At 35.6% G+C, this 11,948-nt stretch overlaps 1 pseudogene; it reads left to right on the forward strand.

Moving 5' to 3' along the window:
* Positions 1-8,462, forward strand: part of LOC123524300 (uncharacterized) — a 28,455-nt pseudogene extending 19,993 nt beyond the window's left edge.
* The last annotated feature ends 3,486 nt before the right edge of the window (positions 8,463-11,948 follow it).

An 11,948-nucleotide genomic window follows, 5' to 3' on the forward strand; every position in this document is an offset into this window, starting at 1 on the left:
GCTAAATTTCTTAAATGGATTGGTCTGTCATTCAATTTGGGCAGTGCCATTTATAATTATTCAAAGGGGTGTTCACTGAAAATTTACTGACTGAATAGCGAACAGTGCAGACCAAGATGATCCTGCACGGATATAACATGATAATGTTATTTCATGAGATACCCAACTTTGCTTTGGCCTGCAGTCGTTAAACTTCATTGCCTGATTGCCTATAGTAAGTAGATGACCCCTCTTATTTTTTGAATCAGAAAGTCAAAGGTCAAGGTCACATGGGAATCGAGAGTGAAAAGATTTACTCTCAGTAACTAAAGAAAACTGTGGCTTACAGTTGTTAAACTGATTTTTTGTGTTCAGTAGATGACCCCTGTTTGTTACAGTTTCAGCTCAATGTCTCAAGGATGCTATTACCATAGTCCACAATCTTCATAGGATGATTGCCTGTTATCAGTAGATGACCTTTCCTATGTTAGGGGTCAGTTGGTCGAACGGCAAGATCACAGTGATCTCTGGACTGAAAATTGGACAGGCAGTCATGTGGGGCATGCATGTTTTACAAACAGCTCTTGTTAATCTATTGTTGCATATCTTTGAAAAGGTTGATCCCTTAAATGCCAAAAATGTCTGCTAATGGTGGCTGTTGTAAGCAAGTGTTGCAACACCAGGCATGCTTTTCATATGATTATGAAAGAGTCTCTGGGTAATCTCTTAAAAATTTAGGGGCAAGTCCCGGCATTTTTGAGTTGGCTAAAGGCGAAAGCCTTTTGACGAGTCCTTGCTATCCAGCGATTCTCTAAATAGACCAAATAACACAGTGAAGGGATGTAGTTCCATTAGATTTCTCAAACTTCAAACAGTTCACTGCATGAATGAAGTTAAGTTGTGTCAATTCCCTTTGCTATGACCAATATACGATGTAATCTGTCATATTTATGACTTGTAATTGTGCAATACCCGAATGTAACTCATTAAGCATAAATGTGCATTTTAAGAATTGCGCAGGCTTACAAAGCTTGGGTAACATCCAGCGAAAGACAAAAAATAGTTCCACAGGGCTCCAGATAAGATACGTATTAGCGTAAATTACGTATAGAAATAATGCAAATACGCATGTCTAATAATTTCTAAGCGTATAAAAACGTATATAAAATTACAGAAACGCACACAATCCTTTTTTAAAAACAAAATCTGAATCGTCTGGATGCGTTAGGTAACATAGCCGATCAGCCTTAATTCTCCCACATTGAACGTAAACACGCATCAGATGATTTCTATAAACTTTGCGTGGGTTGAATTTTGCAGTCAGTATACGGATAAATTATCGGAAGAAGAAGCTCTTACTGGTTTGTTTAGTTACTACTGATATTAAAAATGATTTTAATTCTTATTTTTCGAGAAATAAACAAATCGGTGAAACATTAAATTGTATTTTCTTGTAGTTTTTGAAATCGAAAGTAGATCGTCTATGTTTGGCTGCTTTCACGAAACGAAACAACTTTTTTATGAAAAGATTTAAATAGGAGGTAATTTAACCGTAAACTTCAATGTCAGATACTGCCAATTGCTGCTAAATGTCTTCGTATCATCACAATTTGTAAAATATATTGTTCAAACTGGAGAAAAGTGTAATCGTATCCGGATATAATATTTTGGGTAAATATCGAGCAGTGTTATGAAATTTTAAGAAAAAAACTAAAAACAAACTGAAACTGGTAGACTATACTGTCAGTACATCAATCATTAGCCGACTCAGGCCATTCAGGCCTTTGATTAAATTTTCTCTTCTATGTCAGAGGTGGCTTCTTTTCTATTTCTCACTATTTTAGCTTCATTTCAGGCTGATGTGTTCTCTACATACTTAAAGCTCTTTTCTTGTGATACTTGCCATCGTTTGTTTGATGAACAACCAGTGACAGATTCAAGACATATTTGTGCAGGGGGCATCGTGGGTAATGTAAAAGCTGACCTCATTGGAACAACAAGTGAATTTGTTAAATGTAGTGCTCTTTCTCTGATAGCTTCTTTAAAAGGAAAACAATCCATAGGTGGGACCCTAACTGTGGGGAAAGTAGCTCGTTCAAAGAAACATAATCCTTCAGAAATTCTTCATTTTCAAATTGAAAGAAATGAGCAGGAAAAGTCATACGATGCTGAGGAATCTGTAAAGAGAAGAAAAAATAAAGTAAAGAAAAGAAAAAAGAATAAAGTTAATGTCTGTGATGTAAATGAAAGCCCTAGAACTAGGCTAAGTACTTCATTACAAGCAGTGAGTATTAACTCAGACTGTGATGAGGTCACAGATGTAAAAGTAGAGCCTGAAGACTCTCACAAAGTAGAGAGAACTGGAAATTTGAATAATGGTAGAACTATAAAATTAGAATCAATTGATAAAAATTCGTTTGAAAATTTAAATAAAGCTCCTCTTTTAGATCTAGTAAAAACAATCAAACAAGAGAATATTGATAAAAGTCCCCTTGAAAATTTAGACAAACCTCCTGATTTAGATCTAGTACAAACAATCAAACTAGAGCATGTTGAAACTGATTCTACTGCAGTGCAAGGTGCGAATATTGATGTCCCTGAAGACAATTATGAGCTGATTGAAAATAAAGAAACAGCAGTTAAAAGTGAATTTCCGTACTTGTTTGAAAGTGAATATACAGTATATGTTAAAGTTGAGAAAGGAGAGGAAGTGGAATCTAGTCATACAAGTAGTGCCATAGAACAGACAGATCTGAAAAGAGTTGAAAATGATAAGTCAGAAGAAAGATCCTTGGACTATTTGAAAGAACAACCTTCTACAAGCTCAGGGAAAACTGCAGAAGAAAATAATAGAGCTGGTGTTGTGACAAATGGGGGAGATTCTGAATCTGATAATGATTTTATGAAAATTAGCGATGAAGAATTGGTTGAAACAATAACTATAAGTGAAAGTGACAGCGACAATAACATTGATTTGGTAGATAACAATCGGACTGACAGCAAAATTGAACCTGTTAAGAAGAAGAAAAAGAAGAAGAGGAAGAAAAATAAGTCACTAGCAAGACTACCCACAGATTCAAAGTCACTAGCAAGACTACCCAAGGATTCAACAAAGAAGGCTAGAGAGAAATTCATTAAATTCTTGAATATTGAGGAAAAGATGAAAGACAAAAACCCTGAGTTTAAAAGGATGCCAGGAAGACAAGCAAAAACAGCAGCTAATGAATATCTAGAGAGAAGAAAGAATAAAGCACTTGCAATTATGGAAACACAAGCTGAAGCTGCAAAAAGGAGAAAGCAGAAGAAGGAACAGGGTATCTTGCCAAGTGACAAACAGGTAGAGAATATTTCAGGCTTCTAAATTATTAAACTAGCCATAGACAAGTGATGACACCGGTAGGCAGTGCTCTTGTTTAAGTGAACCTTGACGGGACATATAGAGTCATCTGTGGGTGTAGGGTATGTGATGTAAAATTGTCTGTTCTTTAACTTCAGCAGTTCTGTATGTCTTCAGAAAACTTGTTGAGCTTTTTTATGGGGTTAATATATAGGCCAAGCTCAATAACCAACCCAAATATTTTCCGCTTTTTGAGTATTGACCCTTAGATCACTCAAACGGCAAATTGTCCAAAGTAAAACTTATCAGCATCAAGTCACATAACTCTTACCTGAACTACTCTACTTTGACAATATTACTATTCCTAGACAGAAAATTCGTTTTACTGAGAAACATTCAAATAGTCAAGCTTGCTGTCCTGAAACAGCTCCTTTTATGGTACATATTTTTGAACTGATCAGATTTTCAGGCAAAAACTTAGATATCTAAATAAACTTGTATCATTTTGCACCTTCCAAATTTTTGTCTAATATGAGATTAATAAGTACATAATGCTGTGTTAAAATGCCTCAATTGTTGAGGATGTCTGTTTTGTTTCTTTGGGTTTAGCCCCATATTTAATTCATGTAACAGCAGGCAGTAGACCTAACCAGTGATCTTGAATTCAGTACTAAAAATAACATGTTCTCTGCAAGTAACTGCGAACTTCTCTACATGAATCAGTCGTGGAGGCAGAGGTGCAGGAAGAATTATTTCAGACACACTGTCTTATATCAAAATGTCAAAGAGGATATACACGTCACTCAAAAAAGAACATACACCTTGCTCAGAGCCTGCACTCCGACAATCAGTGCTGTCCCACTTGAGCTTAGCAGGTAGATTTCATTATTCAGAAAGAGTTGTGGCTTCTTTGATGTGCAATATATCAAAGAATTTAAGGTTTGAATAGATATCTGTAGTGCAATTTGCCAAAACCCCATATGAGCCGCACCTTGAGAAGACCAACATAGTGGATTTGTGACCAGCATGGATCCAGACCAGCCTGCGCCTTCGCACAGATGCCACTATGTTAATTTTCTCATGGTGTGGCTCATATACCACTGCCAATCAATCTTTTATTTCTCTGATTTGTTTCAGGCTCGAAATGTGCGAACTGAGTTACACCTAAAGGATCAAAATGAATACCTTATCTCAACTGAACACTTACAGAAAATGAAGAACATTATTTTCCTTGATCTCGACAATTGTCCTACATTTTTCAAGACCTTGCCACATTGTTCGACAGATCATACATTTGTGTGGGTATTCTATGGAGGGGGCACAGTAATAACTGAGCGGCTGCTCTCTGATACCTACCATGAAATGAGACAGAAAGGTCTTGTTTACATAAGTGAACGATGTGGTACAACAAAAGACGCTGCAGACTTTGCTCTTGTGCTTACAGTAAGTTTTTATCACTTGTAACAGATTTATTTTCATCTTATAAGCTTACAGATAGTAAAAACTTCAGACCTTAAAGCTGACTGTAACAGAAAGATGTATAAACATCTTCTAAGAGATGGAAACTCCACACAGATTTATTCAGAGTGGTTTACAACATGGTTTAAATCCTTAGCTCACATGTGCACAAAGTGCTCATGGTGAGATTTAAGGAGCATTAGATGTCCATCATCCATCTAAGTAATATTTCTTGTTCAGTCTGTTTAAATTTTTTTATTCATAGACGGATATTCAAGATACTTGGCACAGAAATTCATCATAACAATACAGTGTTTCCTGTAAAACTTTGACCTTTACTCAAAAGTCAAGGTCACACAAAGATTTTGCTTCCTTTGTCTTATTGGGTATTCGGCTTTCATATACATGGATGGATAATTAGTTTGGTAAACACATTCACCATAACAACATGATGTGTCATTTGCAAGATCAAGACCCCTAGCTCAAAGGTCAAGGACACATTTAGGGAGAGAGAACTTTATTTTGTCATATTTATCCAGTTTATAACTTTGTATGCATGGTTTGATTACTCAAATAACTTAGATTAAATGTTCATCATAGTCAAAACGTCTGAGATTCAGACTATTTGTTCAGAAGACATGGTCAAAATTAGAGGTCAAATATTTAAAGTAATTTTTCTTGTCTGGTATAACTTCTTTACACACTGATGAATATATTCAAATAGCATGAATAGCTTGACATAAACATTCACTTTAATAAAGACAACATATCCCTTGCAATACTCAGAACCTTAGTTAAATGTCATGGTCACAATTTAGGTACAGTCTTAATATGCTGTAAGCAGTGCGCTTTGTCTCAGAAGAAAATGCACTTCTATGTCCTAACATTACATTGCAGTGGCGTCCGTGTCCTGTGGATGTAGAGTATACTATTTCTGTTTTGAAAGTTTTAAAAATCACTGTCGGTCTGTGCTTGATGAAATTCATGAAGCTTACCTTTGAATATACATGGACAACAATTAGGATTTGATAACCGGAGTTGTTGAAAGTCAAGAATTAATACGAATATATAAATCTTGAAAGGAATTGTAAATTGTTAAAAGTCTGACAGTATTGATGGGGGTATTTTACTATTATATAAATTTAGTGTTATGCCATGTGTTGTTATCTTTTGTCTTCAAGAATTTTTACTGTTGACCTTTAGCCTGCAGGCTGCTGGCGGCAAGTGATTATGTGCAGGCTCATCTTGGTCAGCACTGCTGGCTGTTTGGAATATTTGCCGCTATAATAATACTAGTTTGATAAAGATCATCTGGGATCAGTCACTTGGTCAGAGCATAGAAAATCACTGCCACATTGTCTAACTGATCTATGTATGTGTAAAATCTATTTCAAGCTGGAATCTTGGTGTGTTACATCAAAGACTAGTTCACTAGGTCACATCATAGGAAAACCTTGTAATCAACAGTTAACCAGGCCTCGACCTTAGCGGTGGACCGTTGGACCGACTCAACCAAAATATCGGCAGGTCCACTAACTATGAAAAGTTGGGTAGACCAACGGTCAACCAATTTTCAGTCACAGTCTGCAAATAAAATAAAACCCTTAAAAGTAAAAAAATAGGAGGGAAAATCGTACCCATATCGGCGAATTCACAAAACGAAAGTTGATTTTGCCTTAAGTACGGCATTCTACTGTTATAAGCATTGGCGAGTTAAAGTCAGGAGAGCACGAATGGACTACTCCACCGATCGGGCGAGTGGTTTTTACGTGGTAACTTTACCAAATTGAGAAATTACATCAGGCAAAATTACCTGGATTGACTGGAATTTACCCGCGAATCGTAAAAATATCAAAACGTCATGCTGGTAATTTTCCATTCCACAAGCACGTGCGCCCTATCGTAGTGTCTAATTTACATCGCGGTTACTTTTGACACAATAAACGCGCGTAGTGCATTCATTAGCTCGACTATTCATAGAATAGTAGAGCTATTGGACTCGCCCATGCGTCGGCGTCCGCGTCCGCGTCACGATTTGGTTAAGTTTTTGTATGTAAGCTGGTATCTCAGCAACCACTTGTGGGAATGGATTGAAACTTCACACACTTATTCACTGTGATAAACTGACTTACATTGCACAGGTTCCATAACTCTGTTTTGCTTTTTTACAAAATTATGCCCCTTTTTTGACTTAGAAATTTTTGGTTAAGGTTTTGTATGTAAGCTGGTATCTCAGTACTCACTAATGGGAATGGATTGAAACTTCACACACTTATTCACTGTGATAAACTGACTTACATTGCACAGGTTCCATAACTCTAATTTGCTTTTTTACAAAATTATGCCCCTTTTTCGACTTAGAATTTTTTGGTTAAGGTTTTGTATGTAAGCTGGTATTTCAGTACTCACTAATGGGAATGGATTGAAACTTAACCCACTTGTTCACTAAATAAAGCAGTATGATGTCGTTGCGGTTTTTAATAAGTTTATTAATGATTTTTGTACATTATGTTTTGACACAACACTTTGTTAAATTCTTCTGAAACAATAATGTAAATTCTTCTTAAGGGAATAGGTCAAGAGAACATTCACTATCATCTAGGTTCACATTTACATGCAGTTATTCGGATATTGCACATCGCTTTAAAAATAATGAAAAACTTTTTTACTATTCTGTCCAACAATTAAAGGATGAGATTACGATCACGCAGGTGTGTCACATGCGCGAAAACATGACGTAATGCCATGACAATCTCGGAAACTTTTCCGCTTTGACCACTTAGATGCCACGATAACCACACACTTCTTTTAGCTCTTGAGGGTTTTAATTGAAAATGAAAACAGCCAATTACTTGTTTATCATCATATTACGATGATTAATTGTTGATGGTTCATTTTCACTTGTCAACGTCGAGGATGAGAATTGGTCCATATTGGGACTTTCAAAAATTATTTGGGATAACAGATTGTACTCTTCCAATTTTAATTATTTAAAATAAGTCCGTTTCTTTAAGTCATATAATTTTGACGTCAACAACATCACAATTTATGTGATAGAATTGGAGGTCCACTAAAGTCTGAAGTCACTAGTTAGCGTTGGTGACCTGCTGCAACTGCTGAAAAAAGTTAAGGTCGAGGCCTTTAACATGCAAAAATGTTTGCATTGATAAATCTATGACAGTTTTTGGTTTATTTTAAAATACATAATCAATATAGAAAAGTAACATATTTCTTCTTATGCATGAAATTTGGGAAGAATTTTGTTTTATGTAATTAGGTTAGTTTGAAACTAGGTTGTTTGAGGTATATAACTAGGTCACCTGATCAATTCTTAGAAAAACTATGTTAACATGTTAAAGGCCACATTTTCTATCTGATCTTCATGAAGCATTGTCAGAATTTTTCTGCCGAGTTCAAAACCGAGTCATTTGGGGTCAAAACTAGGCCAGTAGAGCAAATCATAGAACAAGTGGATTAACATTGTATAGAGGTCACATTTCCTACCCAATTAACATAAAACCTGATTAGAATGTTTATCTAATGAAAATATAGGGCACATTGGTGAATTTGATCATCTGGAACAAAGCTTCCATGGCTTGATTAACTGTTCACATATCATTGCTTATATATATTCAGGTAGGGAAGATGGATGAGCGACTTCCAACTAGTGTGGCTTTCACCATTTTCTTGGTGATAAGGTTCTGTGAAGTTGAAGTCAGATGAAGCAGTCGAGAGATCAGCTTGGTAAGTAAATCCCTTAGGAGGACAAGATGTACTCCTATACAGCGCAAAGTCTTTTTGAAGTTGAATAGAGGAACTTTTCATAGTATTGAAATGGAATAATGTTGCTTTTCACATTGTTGAAGTCAGATAGAGGAACTTTTCACATTGTGGAATGAAATAATGTGCTTTCACATTGTGAGTCAGAATAAGGGAACTTTCACATTGTGCGAAGTGGAAAAATGTATGCTTCAAATGTTTAATAAATAGAGGAAAATTCACATTGTGAAATGGAAATAAGTGTGCTTCACTTGTTGAGTCAGAATAGGAACTTTACAAGTGAAAATGGAAAATGTTGCTTTCGATGTATCAAATGAGGAACTTCACATTGAAGTGGGTAAGTATGCTTTCACAATGTTAAGTCAGAATAAGGACTTTTCACATTGTGGAAAAGGAATTGTGTGTTTCACAATGAAGTCAGATAGAGGGCAACTTTTCACATTGTTGGAAATAGGAATTGTTGTTTTCACAATGTGAGTCAGTAAAGGGAACTTTTCATGTGAAATGGAAATCTTGTGCTTTTCACAAGTTGAAGTCAAATAGAGAGACTTTCTAATCGTGAAATGGAATCAATGGCTGTTAAAACTGTTGAGCAATAGGAACTTTCCATTGGAAGTATTGTTCTTTTCAATTAGATTGAAGTCAGATTTAAACTTTTTCAACAATCTTGAATGGAACTGAATACTTTTTGATGTTATAAGATTGATAAGTACATTATTTATAATTCGAACTGGGAATGGATACTTTATCAAATTGAAATTAGAAAGTTGAAACATTGCTGACATGGCAATTATGAATTTTTAATGTTGAAATGTGAAAATAGGGTACTTTCTGTTAAATGGTAAAAAACAGTACTTTTTGAACGAGAAATAAAAAAATTTTTCACAAAGTTAAATGGAGAGAATTTTCAATATGAAAAGGGAGAAAAAGCTTTAAGGAGTGTAATTGGAAACAGACATTTTCATGTTCAAGGGGAATAGAGAACCTTCAATGTGAATTGGAAATTGCATAGTGTAGCGTTTGTTTACAAATAAAAGATAATGATGTTTGACATTTCTATAGATTTTTAAAGAGCATATAGTTTTAACGTCTGTGGTTTCGGGCTGTCATCTTCGTTGTTCAATTTCGTGTCTGAAACTTGCATAAGATTTTTCAAGGCATAATTGGTCAGAGAGTGACCATCCATAGCACGTTCAGGTGCGCACATTACCCAGTCCGTTATTGCTCGGATATGGTCACATTCGCTTTAAAAGATTAAAGACATTATGCGTTACGTCCTATCTTCTTCTCAACTAGATTAAAGGAATTGCATGAATCGTCAGTACCAGTGATGTGTCACATGCGCGAAAGACCCAGTCGTACTCAAAAGTCAAGGACACACTTGCGTTAAATATAGTGCTTTGATGGGCGTGTCCGGTCCATATCTTTGTCATCGATGGATGGATTTTCAAATAACTTGGCATAAATGTGTACCACAGTAAGACGATGTGTCATGCGCAAGACCCAGGTCCGTTGCTCATAGGTCAAGGTCACACTTAGATGTTAAAGGATAGTGCATTGATGGGCGTGCCCGGTCCATATCTTTGTCATCGATGGATGGATTTTCAAATAACTTGGCATGAATGTGTACCACAGTAAGACGACGTGTCACATGCAAGACCCAGTTCCGTAGCTCAAAGGTCAAGGTCACACTTAGATGTGAAAGATCATTTTTCATGATAGTGCATTGATGGGCATGTCCGGTCCATATTTTTGTCATTCATGCATGGATTTTAAAATAACTATGCATGAATGTGTGACACAGTAAGACGATGTGTCGCGCGCAAGACCCAGCTCCGTAGGTCAAAGGTCCTAAACTCTAACATCGGCCATAACTATTCATTCAAAGTGCCATCGGGGGCATGTGTCATCCTACGGAGACAGCTCTTGTTACACTATATGGAAATTGGAATAATACTTGGAATTTTGTTAAAATGTTAAGTCAGTCAAACTGGTACAGTAGTAATGTCAAATACATGTTGAAACCTTTTAACTTTGCTGAAATTTGTATTGAGGTACTTGTTAGAATTAATTGCAAATGTGTATTAGTTTATTGATGTGATTGTTGTTGTTTGTATCAATGCCATATTTGAAATTAATTTTTAGAATACTGGTACTGATGACAAACTCGAATATATGATAAAGTCGACCTTCAGATTATTTAATTGCAATTGGTTTTTTATATAATTGAACATGCCATCTAATAGCAACCATTTACAACACCAACTGGTGTAAGCAAAAACAAAATTGGTAAATATTCTGTATAAATAAATGACTTTCATTTATCTGTTTAAAAAATATTTATCCAAAAAATACTGGGGAAGAGGACGTTTTTTTTTGCGCATGCACACTATCAACACATGAAGGCCTGACATTGGGTCACTTTTCATTATTTAATCGGGAATGACTGTTGCAACATTTGTGGGAAAGTTTCAATATAATTTTTAAATGACAAAGTGGGTGATATATGACCATTTTGTGTCGATTTGCTGTAAAACCCAACTCACTCACTCATTCGAATTTATCATCGGTCAACATTCGTACAGTCCCCATTATACATACCCCTTTCAGGGCCTCACTTTTTGTGAGTTTGCTTACTAAATATAAATTTAAATTATGTCAGTTATTCAGTAAGAGCTAAGCTTTATTTTGATACCAACCATTGATAACAATTTGCAGAAATAAAAAGTTACAGGTAAAAAACCTCATTTCTGTCTGAGTTTATCATCAGTGCCAGTACATGACATGTATTTTGAAATGTGAAGAGGACTACAAGTCATGGCACTATTTATCAGCTTGACTATTCAAAAAATAGGTAGAACATACTGTGAAATCATTAATATTCGTGGGGGACTAATTTTCGTGGATTTCGTGGTTGAGTCAATCCACGAAATTTAATCCCAACGAACAAGTAAAATTCCCATTCATTTTATGTTCAAAAGTTGAAATCCACAAATTCATATCCCCACGAAATTGCCATTTTGACCAAAACCACGAAATTTCATGCCCACGAAATTTAATGATTTTACAGTACTAGTTTGTCAGTGTTCACACTCCAGTTGAGTTTTTGTGTGTAAGCTGGTATCTCAGTAACCACTAGTTGGAATGAAACCTTACACACATGTTAACTGTGATCATCTGACATGTGTTGTTTATGTTCCATAACTCTATTTTGCATTTTTACAAGGTAATGGCCCATTTTCAGCTTGGTAATTTTTGGTTACTTATTTGTATGTAAGCTGATATCACTTGTGGGAATTAATTGGAATTTCACGAAAATGTTTACTTTGATGACATGGCATGCAGTGCACAGGTCCTATAACTGTGCTTTGCTTTTACTTGTTTAAGTCTTTTA

This window comes from Mercenaria mercenaria, chromosome 3, assembly GCF_021730395.1.
Source record: "Mercenaria mercenaria strain notata chromosome 3, MADL_Memer_1, whole genome shotgun sequence".
Classification (NCBI taxonomy): domain Eukaryota; kingdom Metazoa; phylum Mollusca; class Bivalvia; order Venerida; family Veneridae; genus Mercenaria; species Mercenaria mercenaria.